The sequence below is a fragment of the Herpailurus yagouaroundi genome, unplaced genomic scaffold (assembly GCF_014898765.1).
Source record: "Herpailurus yagouaroundi ecotype Mexico unplaced genomic scaffold, PumYag 186, whole genome shotgun sequence".
Classification (NCBI taxonomy): Eukaryota; Metazoa; Chordata; class Mammalia; order Carnivora; family Felidae; genus Herpailurus; species Herpailurus yagouaroundi.
The window spans coordinates 34,779,191-34,795,161 of NW_024412417.1; the positions used below are offsets into that span (position 1 = coordinate 34,779,191).

Genomic DNA, 15,971 nt, shown 5'->3' on the forward strand with positions numbered 1-15,971 from the left:
TAACATAGGGAATGTGAAGATTTATCAAACGACACTTATTATATGGTCCTATTTTTTACCAAAAACAAATAAACAGATTTTTATGAAAAAAGTATGTAATGATATTTTCAACTTTTCTATTGCATTTCATAACCATACATAGATCCCATTTGTTATTTTTTTATGTTTATTTATTTTTGAGAGAGAGAGAGCCCGAGGATGAGCAGTGGAGGGACAGAGAGAGAGACGGAGACACAGAATCCAAAGGAAGCTCCAGGCTCTGAGCTGTCAGCACAGAGCCCAACGTAGGGCTTGAACTCACAAGCTGTGAGATCGTGACCTGTCCGAAGTTGGACGCTTAACCAACTGAACCACCCAGGTGCCCCTTGTTATTTTTAAATATAAAGTAAAACTACCCAAGCCGTTGCCCTGCACACCTCGAAAAACAAGGAAGAAATTACTCCTGAGTGTTCTCAGGGAATATGTAAATATTGGGGAGAAGAAGGATCCTTGGTGGTTGGTCCCATCCTTCCCACTGCCGTGCTTTATTTTATATATTGGTTTTGTTTTTATATATGACGTTCTCTTTGAATGAAAGCTCCCAAGGGCAGATATGTAGATGTATTTTGCTCAGTTTCCTTTAATAATGATCAGAGTAAGTACTTACGTATGGGTATTTTCTTGGTGTGGACAAAAGTAGGAACATAAACAGGTACTGAAAGGGTCTGGTATATCAGGTGTTGTCCTAGAACTTTTTATGGATGCTACCCTGTTTGTCATCACAGCTCTGAGAAGCAGGTGTGATTTCGTCTAATTTGAAAACACAGGAGTAGAAGCTTAGAAAGAAGCAGTGACCTATTCATGTTCTCTCAGGCAGACGATGGTGAGACTGAGAAAGGAACTCAGAGCCGGGAGAAACAAGTCCTATCTTCCGGCCAACTCACAGCCACGTGGTCTACCAGTGCACTTGGCATTAAGGGTTGAATCGTATCCCTGGCTCAAATGCACGTGTTGAAATCCTAACCTCTCAGTACCTCAGAATATAACTTGATTTGGAGACTGGGTGTTTACAGAGGCAACCAAGATAAAGCAAGGTCATTCTGGTGGGCTCTAATCAAATATGACTGTTGTGCTTCTTCGAAGAAGGGGAAAGTTGGACACAGACATGTACAGATGGAAGATGATGTGACCAGGTGAAGATACTGGGAGAATGCCATTGAACATGAAGACAACCAAGCCAAGGGGAGAGGCCTGGAACAGAGCCCTCCCTCAGAGCCCTCAGAAAGAACCAGCCGTCCCAACCAACACCTTGATTTGGGACTTCCAGCCTCCAGGAGATAAGACAAGAAATTTCTGTTGGTTAAGCCACCCAGGCTGTGATACTTGGTTACAGTAGCCCTAGCAAACGAGTACAGCTGGCCGCCTGGTGAACATAAGAAATGTCAATTGTGATGAGGGAAGGGGTACCCCTAAGAACACAGGGAAGTTTGAGGCCACTATATGGCTTTGAGGAAGGGAATAGGGAAGAGGGGGCAATGCCCAGGAGGAAAGACATCCCACAAAGCCCTGCTGCCTTCCTGCCCCTGGGGCCTTTGCCCGCCCTACTACTAGGAATAAATCTACAAGGTAAATTATTCACAATTGTGTGTATTAGCGCCCAAAGTGCATTATTTAATTTTTTTTTTTTTTTTTTTGCAGCAGATGTACCTTTTTAATTTGGTTTTATTTTAGGCTAAAATTGCAATATTAAATTTTAAAATCCAAACACTAGCATGACTTTGCATTCCCTGAACATCCACTGCCTCCTTCTTCCAGCAGATGCAGAATAGCAATAGGGCAGAGCTGGAAAGAAGACCAGGCTTTGGCTGCTGGTCCTGTCCCTGCACCAGAGTGGTTGTGTGACCTTGAATACGTGGCTTCACTCTTCTGAGGCTTGGTGATCTCTGCTGTCAATGGTAGAGATGACCTGGGTGTTCCCAAGATTCCTCCTGCTGAGAGTATCAGCAGGTCTGAGTATCTATAGAGACCAGGGGGAGCCAGGTTGAGATCAGCTACGGCTGGCAGTGCAGGAAGTGAGTCTTAATCTGTACCTTTGCCATTGCCAGAGAAGGGCAGGCAGCCACGGAAGGTGAGCATCTCCAAGTGTTGATAGGTGTATGTACCCTAAGGAGGGTCTTTATAGATCTTCAAGGACCTAAACAAAAGTTCATAGTGGCTGTTCCTTATTCTCGTTAGTAAATGATAAAATACAAAAGTTACACGTATGCTGAAAATAAAAGATTTTCTGGGGGCGCCTGGGTGGCTCAGTTGGTTAAGCAACCAACTTCGGCTCAGGTCATGATCTCACAGTTCGTGAGTTCGAGCCCCGCGTCGGGCCCTGTGCTGACAGCTCAGAGCCTGGAGCCTGCTTCAGATTCTGTGTCTCCCTCTCTCTCTGCCCCTCCCCTGCTCGAGCTCTGTCTCTCTGTCTCTCTCTGAAAAATAAACAAACAACAAAAACAAAAACAAAACAAACAAAAAAAGATTTTCTGGGCTCCTGGGTGGCTCAGTCAGTTGAACAGCTGAATACAGCTCAAGTCATGATCTCGCGGTTCATCAGTTCAAGCCCCACATCAGGCTCGCTGCTGTCATTTGGGAGCCTGCTTCAGACTCTCTGTCCTCCTCGCTCTCTGTCCCTCCCCCGCTTGCATTCTCTCCCTCATAAATAAATAAACCATTAACAAAAATAAAAGATTTTCTGACTGCATATCTTGGATTATTTGTTCAAGCTTCTATGATTATGGAGGGGTGTGTGTGTGTTTGTGTGTGTGCGTGTGTGTGTGCACATGCACGCACCTACATCACACAGGAGGTGCCTCAGCCTCAGTTTCCCTGGTCTCTCAAGCAGGTTCTCAGTCTTTTTGGGGGTGGTCATTAAGCTTTGAAAAGCAGGTGCTTCAGTAATCCTTCCTATTCTCTCCAGGCTGCCTTTTAATTTCTACTATTGTGGAGAGCATGACTTGGTGACACTTTACTTAGTACTCGGAGCTTCTCTACAGCCCCACGGGTTGGGAGTCTCTGTGCTATGACTGATATCCTCGCTCTAGAGAAATTTTGTGCCAAAACTTGGAATGAAATTGGATAGAGAAATTGGTCTCTTCTGGCCCCCTTCCTGATCGGCCCCATCAGTCAAATGCAGCAGACTGCAACAATACTAGAAGTTTTTCACTGAAGAGTCAGGTAATGCCAGAAAATTATTGTGACATAGTAAGAGCAGATAATGACTTTCCAGCTAACTTAGAAGTTTCCTAGAAAATGCTTCTATGCTTACGTCTTAGACAGCAGGGATACTCTGCCATATGGCATAACCAAATCGAGGGACTGACATCCTTTGCCATATTCTGTTGGTTAGAAACTAGTCACAGGTCCTGTCCACACTGCAGAGGAGGGGATTATACAAGGGATACCTCACTGGGAGTTAGTTTAGGGTGTTTCTATGATGCTTGTAATAATTTTGAACCCCTTCCCGGCCTTGTTCTTCTGCTTCCTCCCACCAGAGCACAGTAGCAAAAGTGGATGACCAACCTGGAAGAAACTAACAGAATCAAGAGCACTGCCTGGCTTTTCTTTCCTTACTTCAGTAAATATTTCATAGAACATCACTGAGCCCGGAATTTCCTAGGTAAAGTGAGCAACTAAATGAACAATAAAAATGGTTATCACATGCATCTACTACTCACTGTGTTCTATGAGCTGTATACTAAATATTTCAGTTATTTTGTTAAATACAGTAAGTTTTCATTATTAATCCCATTGTGTCGACCTGAAGGTAAGGATTCAGAACTTGAACAAGATCTGTCTGACCCAAGAACAATATAATAATAAACAACAAAAAAAAATTATGGAATGCTTAATAGGTTTCAGGCAGCATTCTGTGGATTCCACACATAACAATGAACTCATTTGATTTTCATAGCATTCCTAGGACGTAGGTACCACTATTAACCCCATTTTATCTACGAAGAAACCGATGATCAGAGAAAGTAGTTAACTTGCTTTAGATCATGCAGCTGGCCGGTGGCAGAACTGAAATTAACCAGAAAGTATGGTCCCAGAAGTTATGTTTTTAATCTCTGTCCTATCCTTGCTGCCACAGCCTTGAAGGAGAAAGAGTGGGTCATAGTATATCTACCCTCCCAAGGGTTAGCAAAATAGATAACTCATAGAAGAAGAATGAAAAAAAAAATGAGTAACATAAAATAAAATATTCTTCATCAAGAATTATCTTTCATTTTAGAAGCAACATACTTCATTTGGATTCTCTAGTCAAAAACAGACTTAAAGCCTTCTGAAATATTTTTATGAGAGCAGTATTTTAGACCTTTAGTCCAAACAGAGAAGTACAATGGCCAGAATTCTCAGCTATGAGTTCAAACACTGAGCTAAACTGACTGAATATTTGATGATATTAAGTAATTATTGTTATATCCGTTTCCTACTGCCCTATAACAAATTACTACAAATTTAGGGGTTTTCACACCACACAAAGTTATTATCTCATAGTTCTGGAATCTGAAATGGGTCTCACTGAGTTAATAAAAGGTTTCATTCTTCCTAGAGGCTTTGAGGGAAAAACTGTTTCCTTACCTTTTCCAACTTCTATAGGTCACCCCCATTCCTTGGCCCCCTTCCTCTACCTTCAAGGCTAGCAGTACCAAACTATGCCCTTCTTGGGGTGCCCGGGTGGCTCAGTCAGTTAAGTGTCTAACTTCGACTCAGGTCACGATCTCATAGTTTGTGAGTTCAAGCCCCGCATCAGGTTCTGTGCTGACAGCTCAGAGCCTGGAGCCTGCATCAGATTCTGTGTCTCCCTCTCTCTCTGTCCCTCCCCTGCTCACACTCTGTCTCTCAAAAATAAATAAACAATAAAAAATTAAAAAAAAAAACCCAACTATGTTCTTCCTCTGCTGCCATCTCTAGGGTTCTCCCTCCCTGCTTTCCTCTTCCCTTTAAGGACTCTTACGATTTCCTTGGGCCCACCTGGATAATCCAGGATAATCTCCCTATTTTAAGGTCAGCCAATTAGCAATCGTAAACCCATATGTAACCTTAATTCTCCTCTGCCATATAACTTATTCGCAGGTTCAGGGATCAGGACATGAACATCTCTGGGGAGTTACTATTCAGTCTGCTACGACTATTGGTTTTCTTTGGTTTTGTGTTTTTCAGGGCCAAGTGATAATTGTACTGTAGTTATGACTATTTTTTTAAGTTTATGTATTTATTTTGAGAGAGAGAGAGAGTGCAAGTGTGAGCAGGGGAGGGGCAGAGAGAGAGAAAAACAGAGAGAATCCCAAGCAGGCTCTGCACTGTCAGCACAGAGTTCCATGCAGGGCTCAAACCCACGAACCGTGAGATTGTGACCTGAGCCGAAATCAAGAGTCGGATGCTTAACCAACTGAGCCACCCAGGTGCCCCATGGTTACTACTACTTTTTAATCTTTATCTTTCAAGGGTACATGTTGCATAACTTACAGATGAAAGGATAGGATGCTTGACATCTCCTTCAAAGTAATAACGGGGAAAAGAAGATGGGGACGGGGGTCAAATTGGCCATGAGCTGAGCCCCGTAGATGCTGTGTGTTTGGTATGGGGTGGTCACTGTGCAATTCTGCCTACACTCGAATACATTTAAAATTTCGTGTAAGATAAAGATAATGACTGCAAATAGAGACCCAGGGACCAAGAGACAATAGCATAAACTAAGCAATTCTGTGTGCCAGGCAGTATGCTGAATGCCTCATCTGACTCTCACAACAGCCCTATGAGGAAAACATTCACAGTCCCACTTACACATAAGAACCCGCTGCTCTGCTAGGGTTAGGTTTCACCCAAATATGCCGAGAACCAGGTTCTGAATCCAGGTTAGCCTCTGTTTCAAAGCTCATGTGCTGAATCACTATTTTAAGTTAAATCTCAAATCGAGGTTAAGTGGCTATTTAAAGCACTGGTAAGGTGCCAGTATTTTAAGAGATGTGATGGTTGGTCTCAAGGAGATGAAGCATTAGAAAACACTTGTTGAATCGATATTCTGATCCTGGCTCAACCACCTACAAATGATGAGAGGCAAAATATCTCAATTCTCTAGACCTCAGGCCTACACGATGAGATCACAGAATCCATTTTGCACATTGTAGAGGAGAGTAGGGAAGATCAAATTTAAGTAAAACCATTATCATCAGTAAAGGGCTATATAAGCAAAAAGGACAAAATGCAGCAACGGTGATGATATTGTGGTTGAAGATGAAAAGGCTCACGACCCACACACAAAGAAGAGTTTTAAGGTACTGTGTCACGTTCTCCCACGCCACATGGTTTTTTCTTCATGGAAGCTCCTCAGCAAATTCACACAGAGTGAGGCCGACCCTAAGAACACCCAAGACAGTGACATTTCAGAGTGACTGTGGAAAAGCTCGGTCATTGCACTGATATCTCTCCCACCTCAGGAACCGTGCTTAGCACACAGGGGCAGCCATGTATGGGGAACAGGGATTATTCTCGATGTGGTGACTGGGGAATCATGACATGGTATATTAATAAGGAGACAAGAACAGATGGTGTCAAATGCACATTAACCTTCACTGTGATGTCCTTCAGGATCCGGTCCCAGCTGGGATCTCCAGGTTTATCATCCAAACCCAAGTCATCTATACCTTTCATTCTGGCCTGATGTAAAATGAAGTTTCTGGGGAAGTCATGCCATCACACTGCCGTCTTGTTTATAATTCTCATGTGAGCTCGCCCTTCCTTCACCCTTTGCTTGGTTCTTACTCATTCCTTAAGATTCAAGTCAGGTCCTTCCTTAGGAAGACTTGCCTGACTTTGGTCCACTTTGTTTTTGTGTTTGTTTTGTGTTGTTTAAAAACATTTTTTTTTGAGAAAGAGAGAGAGAGAGAGGGAGAGATGCAAGCAGGGGAGGGGCAGAGAGAGGGGGACACAGAGGTTACAAAGAGGGCTCTGTGTGGACAGCAGAAAGCCCGATGTGGGGCTTCAGTTCACAAACCATGAGATCATGATCTGGGTCAAAGGCAGACACCCAACCGACTGCGTCACCTAGGCACCCCAGGTCCACTTTGAATTAGTTATCCCTGCTTTGACTTCCATAAGGCTCTCTGACTTCCAAACTATATTGTATTATCCATTTTAGAATACTGAAGGCAGCTGTTGACTTTCCTTGCTCTATCTCGTTTCTAGAGAATGGGAGAGAACATAGTGTATTGTGATTATATGTTGAATGTAAGATAGTATATCACCAAAAATAAATATTATTGAATGTACTCTTCCTTTGTAATTGAAGGCTTCTTTGCTGAGCACTGCATGGATTGTGAGGGTGCCAGCATGGAAACAGCTGCCTGAGATCTACATAATCAAGAAAAGAGAGACTTGGAGAAGAACAAATATTGTTAAAATGTCCATACTACCCAAAGCAATCGATAGACTTAATTCAATCTCTGTCAAAATACCAACAGCATTTTTCACAGAACTAGAATAAACAGTCCTAAAAAAATTGTACAGAACCATGAAAGACTTCATATAGCCAAGGCAATCTTGAAAAATAAAAACAAAACTGGAGGTTTTCAAGATACATTACAGAGTTCAAGTTATATTACAATGTGGTAGCTTTTAAAACGGTGTGGTGCTGGCATAAAAATGGACACATAGATATGTAGAATAGAATAGGAGACTCATAAATAAGCCACAGTTATATGGTCAGTTAACTTTGACAAAGGAGGAATGAATATACAATGGGAAAAATACAGTCTATTCAACAAATAGTGTTGGAAAAACTGAACGGCCACATGCAACAGAATGAAACTGGACCACTTTTTTTCACCATACACAAAAATAAACTCAAAATAGATTAAAGCCCTAAATGTGAGACCTGAAACCATAAAAATTCTTGAAAAGAGTGCAGGCAGTAATCTCTCTGACATCAACTGTAGCAACATTTTTCTAGATAGGTCTCCTGAATCAATAGAAATAAAAGCAAAAATAAACCTTTGGGACTATATCAAAATGAAAAGTTTCTGTGCAGTGAAGGAACCAATCAACAAAACTAAAAGGTAACCTATTGAGTGGGAGAAGATATTTGCAAATGATATATCTGATAAAGGGTTAGTATCCAAAATATATAAAGAACAGATACAATGCAATACCTAAAAAACAAATAATACACTTAAAAAATAGGCAGAAGACATGAAGAGACATTCCTCCAAAGAAGACATCCAGATGGCCAACAGACACATGAAAAGATGTTCAACATCACTCTTCATCAGGGAAACACAAATCAAAACTACAGTGAGATGTCACTTTACTCCTGTCAGAATGGCTACACACACACACACACACACACACACACACACACACACACACACACCACATACACACACATACACCACACACACACACACACACACACACACACACACACACACAAGAAACAACAGGTGTTGGTGAGGATGTGGAGAGAAAGGAACCCTCTTGCAATGTTAGTAGGAATGCAGATTGGTGCAGCCATTGTGGGAAATCGTATGGAGGTTTCTCAAAAAATTAAAAATAAAACTACTCTGATCAAAAAATATGAAAACACTAATTCAAAGGGATACATATACCCCTATGTTTATAGCAGCATTATTTACAATAGCCAGGCTATGGAATTAGCTCAAGTGCCCACTAATAGATAAATGGATAAAGAAGATGTGGTGTGTATATATATACATATGTCCACCCTGGAGTATTATTCAGCCATAAAAAAGAATGAAATCTTGCCATTTGCAAGGACATGGACAGAGCTAGAGAAGACAATCCCAAGCAAAATAAGTCAGTCAGAGAAGGACAAATACCACATGATTTCACTCATATATGGAATTTAAGAAACAAAACAAACAAGCAAAGGAAAACAAAACAGAGACAAACGAAGAGACAGACTCTTAACTATAGAGAACAGATTGATAGTTGCCAGAGTGGAGGTGGGTGAGGGGATGGGAAAATAGGGGATGGGGGTTAAAGAGTATACTTAACCATGAAGAAAAAAGTGAAATAAAATAAAATGATTTAAAAAAAGAAAGAAGGAGGTGGGTGAGAGGATGGGTTAAATAGGTGATGAGGATTAAGGAGTGCACTTGTGATGAGCACTGGGAGATGTATGGAAGTGTTGAATCCTTGTATTGCACACCTGAAACTAATATTACACTGTATGTGAACTAAATGGAATTTAAATAAAACTTTAAAAAAAAGAAAAGAAGAAGAAATGTTCTTCCAGCAGGTACCTAGAGGATCTGAGGCCATACATGCACATCAACTGAACACATTTTTAAAATAATTTTAGAGAGAAAGAGAGCACACATGAGAAGGGGAGGAGGCAGAGAGAGAGAAAGAGAGAGAGAGAGAGAGAGAGAGAGAGAGAGAGAAAGAGAGAGAGAGAATGTTAAGCAGGTTCCACCCTCAGCACAAAGCCAGATGTGAGGCTCCATCCCATGACCCTGGGTTCATGACCTGAGCTAAAATCAAGAATCAGACACTCAACTGACTGAGCCGCTCAGGCACCCCCACTGAACACATTTTTATTGAACACCTACTCTGTGCCAGGCAGTAAAGATGAAAGAGAGAGCAAAAGTGCTGTGGTCCCGGGTCTCGGGGAGGTTAGCTCATAAAGTGTCACTAAAGCAAAGCAATAGTGTTGTCCCTTCCATTTTTGTCCCCCCCCCCCAACCTCCAAGAGATTGAATTTTGCCCTTTGTGGCTTTTTTTCCTCTGTAACAGCCCTTTTCATATTGCTGTAATATCCACTTCCTAATAAAATTGACCAATGGCAAAAAGAAAAAGAGAGTGACTTGGAAAAGCACAAGATCCGAAACAGTGGGAAAGGAGTCTTCTCGGGCTATTTAGACATACAGTTTAATTTTCATTTACAAGAACTTTCTCACTCACGTAAGCCCCCAAGAGATGATTGTGATGGCAAGGGGTAGAGGTGTAGACCAGAGCTAGAAGTAGTTCGGCCCCACATGTAGACAGGTTGCTGGAGGCTTCAACACCATCAACAGTCCCTGGATTTCAACACTGAGCCGGTAGTGCCGGGAAGAGAGAGTGGCCCGTCCATGCGAGGTTTTTACGGGCCAGGTCATCAGGAAGTGGTGCTCCCCATTTTTACTCGTATGTCAGTGGATCAACTCCGTCACATGGTTACACCTCACTGCAAAGGACCCTGGGAAATGCACTCTCACCATGGGTCCAAGCGCAAGAGAAAACCACCTTTCAGGAACACAGGGTAGTCTCTACTGCGAGGGCTGAGAGATGGAGAGGATCAAGAATGAGGAAGTGTTCTGGCAAGACAGAAGGCAGAGAAAGGGCAGACGGGGGCAATGAAGAAGGAAAAAGGAAAAAGAAAGGAGAGAAGAAGGAAACGGCAAAGGAGAACTAGAAGGAGATCGTGGTGAATTGTGTTATAGTTACAGTTACAGCCTCAACTCCACCGTCCCTTAGAATCATCAGTGTATGACACTGCCTAGTCATGATTGTGCCCGAGTGGATATATCTGGAAAGGGACGAGAACTGAAGAACGAGGACAAAGGTAACATGTGGGTTATAGCATGAATAATTACAGAGATTACATGCTTCTTCCAATGATGATTCTCTCTATCAAAGCATGACTGACACTCTTTTTGGGTAACTGCCTCCACAGCCAATTTCCAGGCTTTCAAGAAAAGCAGAGCATTTTGTTTGTTTGTTTGTTTTAAGGAAAAGTCACTGAATGAACACTTTAGTCATGGCATAGCCAAGACTAAGACCCAGTCTACAAATCCTGTTGTCTCTCTACTCCACTAACGGAGCTAAATATGAGACAAGACATGAGCCTTGGACCATTTGGGTACTGAGAAAGCAGCCTCCATGATCTATATGAGGACTGTGCATTTGCTTTATCACTAAATCCACCTGATCCCACGTCAGGTGGTGTCATTTTCTCCATTTACAGACGAGGAAGCTGCGATCACCAGGGCCACGTGACTGGTAACTGGCAGAGCTAGGAATAAAAATCCAGACTGCTAATGGTATCAACAGCAATAATAAAAGGTGATATTTGGCTAGCACGTCGTATACGCGAAGCGGAATTTTAAGAACTTTACCTGAGTTATTGAATTTTAATCTCAAGGCAAACATATGAGGGAGGTACTAAATACTATTCCCATTTTGCAGATGAAGAAGCTGGAGTAGCACAGACGAATCACGTATACAAGTTTCCTCAGCTGTTTTGCAATAGGGCTGGTACCTGCACCCAGGTGTTCTGACTGTGACTCTGCCAGACTAGCTTCCTACCGCCCCCATGACCAGCCCAAATCCATCTCTGTCAATGACACCCATTGCTTCCTGACAACACATCTACCATGTACAGACCCCTTTGAATATTTATCTAGTCAGAACCCCCAGAGGAGAGAATATATTTTGGAGCCTTATGTCTGAGAAGATTGCTTTATTGTCCTTTCCATCTGGATGATCAACCATCCCAGCTTGCCTGGAACTATCCCAATTTCACTCTGAAAGTCTTACATGCCTGGAAACTCCTCTGTCATGGACAAACCAGGAATGTCAGTCACCCTACTTTCAACTCTGAAATCTGTGTATTTATAAACTTTACACAAGACCTTTTGTCCTACCCCGAAAAGAGGGTCAACTGGGCGCATGCTTAGAATCCTAACTCTTCTCTCAATTAGAGCCAAGTCACCCACACTGTTTTCTCTTTTTAACCCACCTCCTATAGCTGGTTAAGGAAAACATGTGAAAAATGAGACACCATTGGAAGGAATGAGGAGCCATAATATTCTCAGCGGATCATGTAGTTTTATCATCTGCGAAGACTCTAATGGGGAGAACATTCTTCATTTTTAGTAAGCCATCCAAATGGTACATTTGAGATCAGGCACCATTAGAAATTAGCAAGTCTCTCTTTGGTCTGTGCTGTTTGCAAACCCAGAGAATTAACGAAGCCATGGACAGAAGCTGAGACATGGAGCGCTGGGGAAGGGGGGGTGCTGGCACAACTTCGATAGGGGCGGCACATGTTTCAACACCATTTGGGGTCCAACCCCGGATTGGTGACTCAAACACGGCACAGAAGTAAGTGAGCTTTAGCGACATCCTAGTCTGCACTGCGAGCAACCACAGAAGAAAGGTTTGCCTGGGTGGAATGTGAGATGCAAGTCAAAATGAACCATTACCAATTCCCCCACGTTACTGCAATTTCATTTTAAAGTATCGTTTCTTTAGCTTGCCACCCTTAACAAAGGATGTCATCCTCTGTCTTGGTCTTTCCCAGGCTGCTATAACAGCATACCACAGACTGCATAGTTTAAACAACAAACACTGATTTCTTACAGGTCCAGAGGCTGTGAAGTCCAAGATCAAGGTGCCAGTGGATTCGGTTCTTGGTGGGAGCTCTCTTCCTAGCTTGCAGATGGCTGCCTTTTCTCCGTGTCCTCACATGCTGGGGGGCGAGTGAGCTCTGGATCTCTTCCTCTTTTTATCGGGACACTAATCTCATCACAGGGGCTTATCCTCATGACCTTGTCTAAACCTAATTACCTCCCCAAGGCACTACCTCCAGATACCAGCACATTGAGGAATAAGTCTTCAACATATGGATCTGGGGGTGGATACAACATTCAGTCTATAACACCTTGTGTCAGGAGCTTCCCCCCCCACCTACAGGTTTGCCCCAGGCTCTACAATTGATCATGTGTTTACGCAGGGGAAAATGAACACACACACACACACACACACACACACACAATTTTGTTTTAACAAACACTTAATTTTGGAATAACTTTAAATTCACAGAATAACTGTAAAGATAGTGCGAAGAGCACCTGTATGTCTTTCACCCAGCGTCCGCTATCATTAACATCTTACATTATCATGGTAATATTTGTCAAAGCTAAGAAACCGACATGGGTACATTATTTTTAGTGAAACTCCAGACTTTATTTGGATTTCACCAATTTTTCCATTAATGTCTTTTTCTTTTTCTGTTCCAAGACTCAATCCGGGATTGAATTTAGCTGCCATGCCTCTTTAATCTCCACTGGTCTGTGACAGCATCTCAGCCTTTCCTTGTTTTTGATGACCTTGACCAGCTTTGAGGAATATGGATCAGATATTTTGTAGAATGCCCCTCAATTTGTGTTTAAGTGATGAAAAACGGTTTTTAGTCTATGATGTATCTGCCATGAGTTTGATTTTGCTTTGGCCAGATGACCTATAACATTAATAGGGCCCTGCCTCATTTTGGGGAAGAAGTCTCTCTTTTACATGCAGAATTTCTGTAGCTAAGTATTATCCCTCTGTCCTCAGTCCCTCTGGCACTGAAAGATGTCTGACCCAGAGGAAAGAGCATAGGCATTAGGATCATAAAAACTTGGATTCAAATCTTGACTTCACATTTACTAACTTTGATCTTGGGCAAGTCGCTTAACTTCTGTGAGCCTCAGCTTAGTCTTTAAAAACAAAAGAGAAAGAGAGAGAATCAAATGCTGAGTTTCTGGTAGTGTTGCTTAAGATTAAACGAGCTACAATGTAGCATTTGGAATATTACGTAGTACATGTGGGTATTTAATTAACTTCCGTTATCTCCCCCTTACATTTGTTCTTTTTAGTCAAAAGAGCCTGCCTCTAAGTATCATCTGTTGTCATTTGTTTCTTAATAAGAATATATGGAAAATGAGCTTATCACAAGGAAAAAAATTCTAGCTTTGAATGGGGACAGATGACAACTAGACATTGGTGATCATTTTGCATTGTACACAAATATTAAATCATCGTGTCATACACCTGAAACTAATATAATGTTATATGTTGATTACACCTGAAAGAGAGAGAAAGGATGAAAGGAAGAAAGCAAGGAAGAAAGGAAGAAAGGAAAAGAAAGAAAGGAAAGAAAGAAAAGAAAGAAAGAAAGAAAGAAGAGAATAGAGAATAAAAAAGAGAAAAAAGAAAAAAGAAAAGAAAAGAAAAGAAAAGAAAAGAAAAGAAAAGAAAAGAAAGGAAAAGAAGGAAGGAAGGAGGAAAATGGAGACTGGAGTGACAATCCAGCTCACAATCCCCCTCGTAGTGCCATTACCTGTGTGTTTAATTCCTTTCTTACAGTAATGGACCTGCCTTACTGGTCATAGAAGGGACATGTGATCCAAGTCACCCAATGGTAGGGCTCCCCTTCCCTGGCCATAGTGACTGGTCCATGCTCAGCCAATCAGAGTTTTTCCCTGGAATTTTTTCCACTAGAGTTAGGAAGAGTAAGTTCTCTTTCCTCTCTGTTCATGCAGTTAGCTGTAAGGATAAGCTGCTTGTAGCTTTGCTTACTGCCGTGTGGAGACAGCCAGCCTGACAGCAGGAAACCAGCGTGCATGAAGAAGCTGAGCTGAGAGTTGGAGAGAGCATTCAATGGAACTCTAGTACTTGGCTCCGGAGATTCCTGAGGACAGCCTATCTCTGGCCTTTCCATAGTTTGGTGACCTGATTAAATCAAAGATCCTTTTTTCTTAAGTTATTTTTGGATTGTGATTTTATAAAGTGCAATTAAAAGCATCTGAATAGATTGCTTTTCTGAACTTCGCTGCCTATGCCACCTGTTCTCAGCACCTTGCCGTATAACCTGTTATCTTTCCTTTCCCCCTCCTGTGGACTGGTTGGTACCGAAGTGGCCTCCCTCTTCGGCCCTTTGCCCAACACTGGCTCTAACGTTAAAAGTCTAAATTACTCTGACACGGACCATCCACTAAAGGGACAAGAATCGAAATCTCTAGGAGCAAGTCTGTGAGAATGCACTGAAAAGAAATAAAACTACACATAATGTCACCGAATTGTTCAGAACATAGACTCCAGAGCCCATCAGACCTTACTCCATACCCTGCCTCTGTCACTCACTAGTTGTATGACTTCAGGCAACCCACTTAACCTCTGAGCCTGTTTCGCTTCGTTAATAAAGGAGCACGAGGAGACCTTTTTATGCAGTTTTTGTGTGGGTTCAATAAGATAACATACATGTGATGCCAAGCTTAGTGCCTGCTACGTTGCTGATACTTAACTTTACAATACCAGTCATTGATAATGATAAAACTGTGTAAATCACCTGAATCCACCAATTCATCTCAGCCGCAGGAAAGGTGGAGTAGTCGGACTTTGTGTCTAGCTTGATGTGCTGTAGTATGAGACACACACAAAGCGCCACTCATGAAGTATTCTTGCCAAAAACAAAACAAAACAAAAATCTGATTCTGAATCTGAATCAAATCAATCCTCAAGGGCTCATTTATAGGAAAGGGGCATGAGAAAGAATAACAAGTTACATAAAACTCTAAGGAAAGAAACACACATTCAGAATGTGGGACATCGTAAAAGACAGATAGCTTGATTTCTTCAAGGAGTCAATGGCAGGAGGAAAAACAAGAAAGACAAACATACAGACAGACAGAGACAGAGACTGAGAACAAACCATGATTATGTTGTTATCTCACCATGTTATACTCAATTTGGGAGGTACTGGAAAGAGTGCTGATTTTATGAGGTGACCTGAGCACATATCCCTATCAGCTATAGTCATTACACAGATAAGCTTGTGTGATTCGTCGAGGGATGATAATCCAAGAGCTGAGGTGATCTTCAAAAGAGACAATGTCTACGAACTAAGTCATGTGAAATCGTATGTATACATAACTTTGTTTACACTGTCTCACATAAATGCCTATACACTAAGTTCCTGCAATGCTTAGCATTTCTCTCCGTTTGCTCATACTGTCCTCATGTGTTTCAAGCTTATCTGTAACCTGCCCCTCCACCCATTAATGCTGTCAACAAACTCTTACTGAATATCTGTGTGTGCTCAGGATGGCAGCAATTATAAACACAGTAAGAAAAAGTCCCTGCCCCGAGAGGATTTCCACTGCAGTCAAATTGTCACAAGTGCG

The 15,971-nt window shown here is 42.0% G+C and overlaps 1 long non-coding RNA gene across 1 annotated transcript; it reads left to right on the plus strand.

Annotated features, from left to right (window-relative positions):
• The first annotated feature begins 614 nt into the window (after positions 1–614).
• On the plus strand, positions 615–3,693 carry LOC121043221 (uncharacterized). Its single transcript, XR_005796739.1, has 3 exons — positions 615–1,605; positions 2,942–3,198; positions 3,516–3,693. It is a non-coding gene; the product is annotated as an uncharacterized LOC121043221 (long non-coding RNA).
• The last annotated feature ends 12,278 nt before the right edge of the window (positions 3,694–15,971 follow it).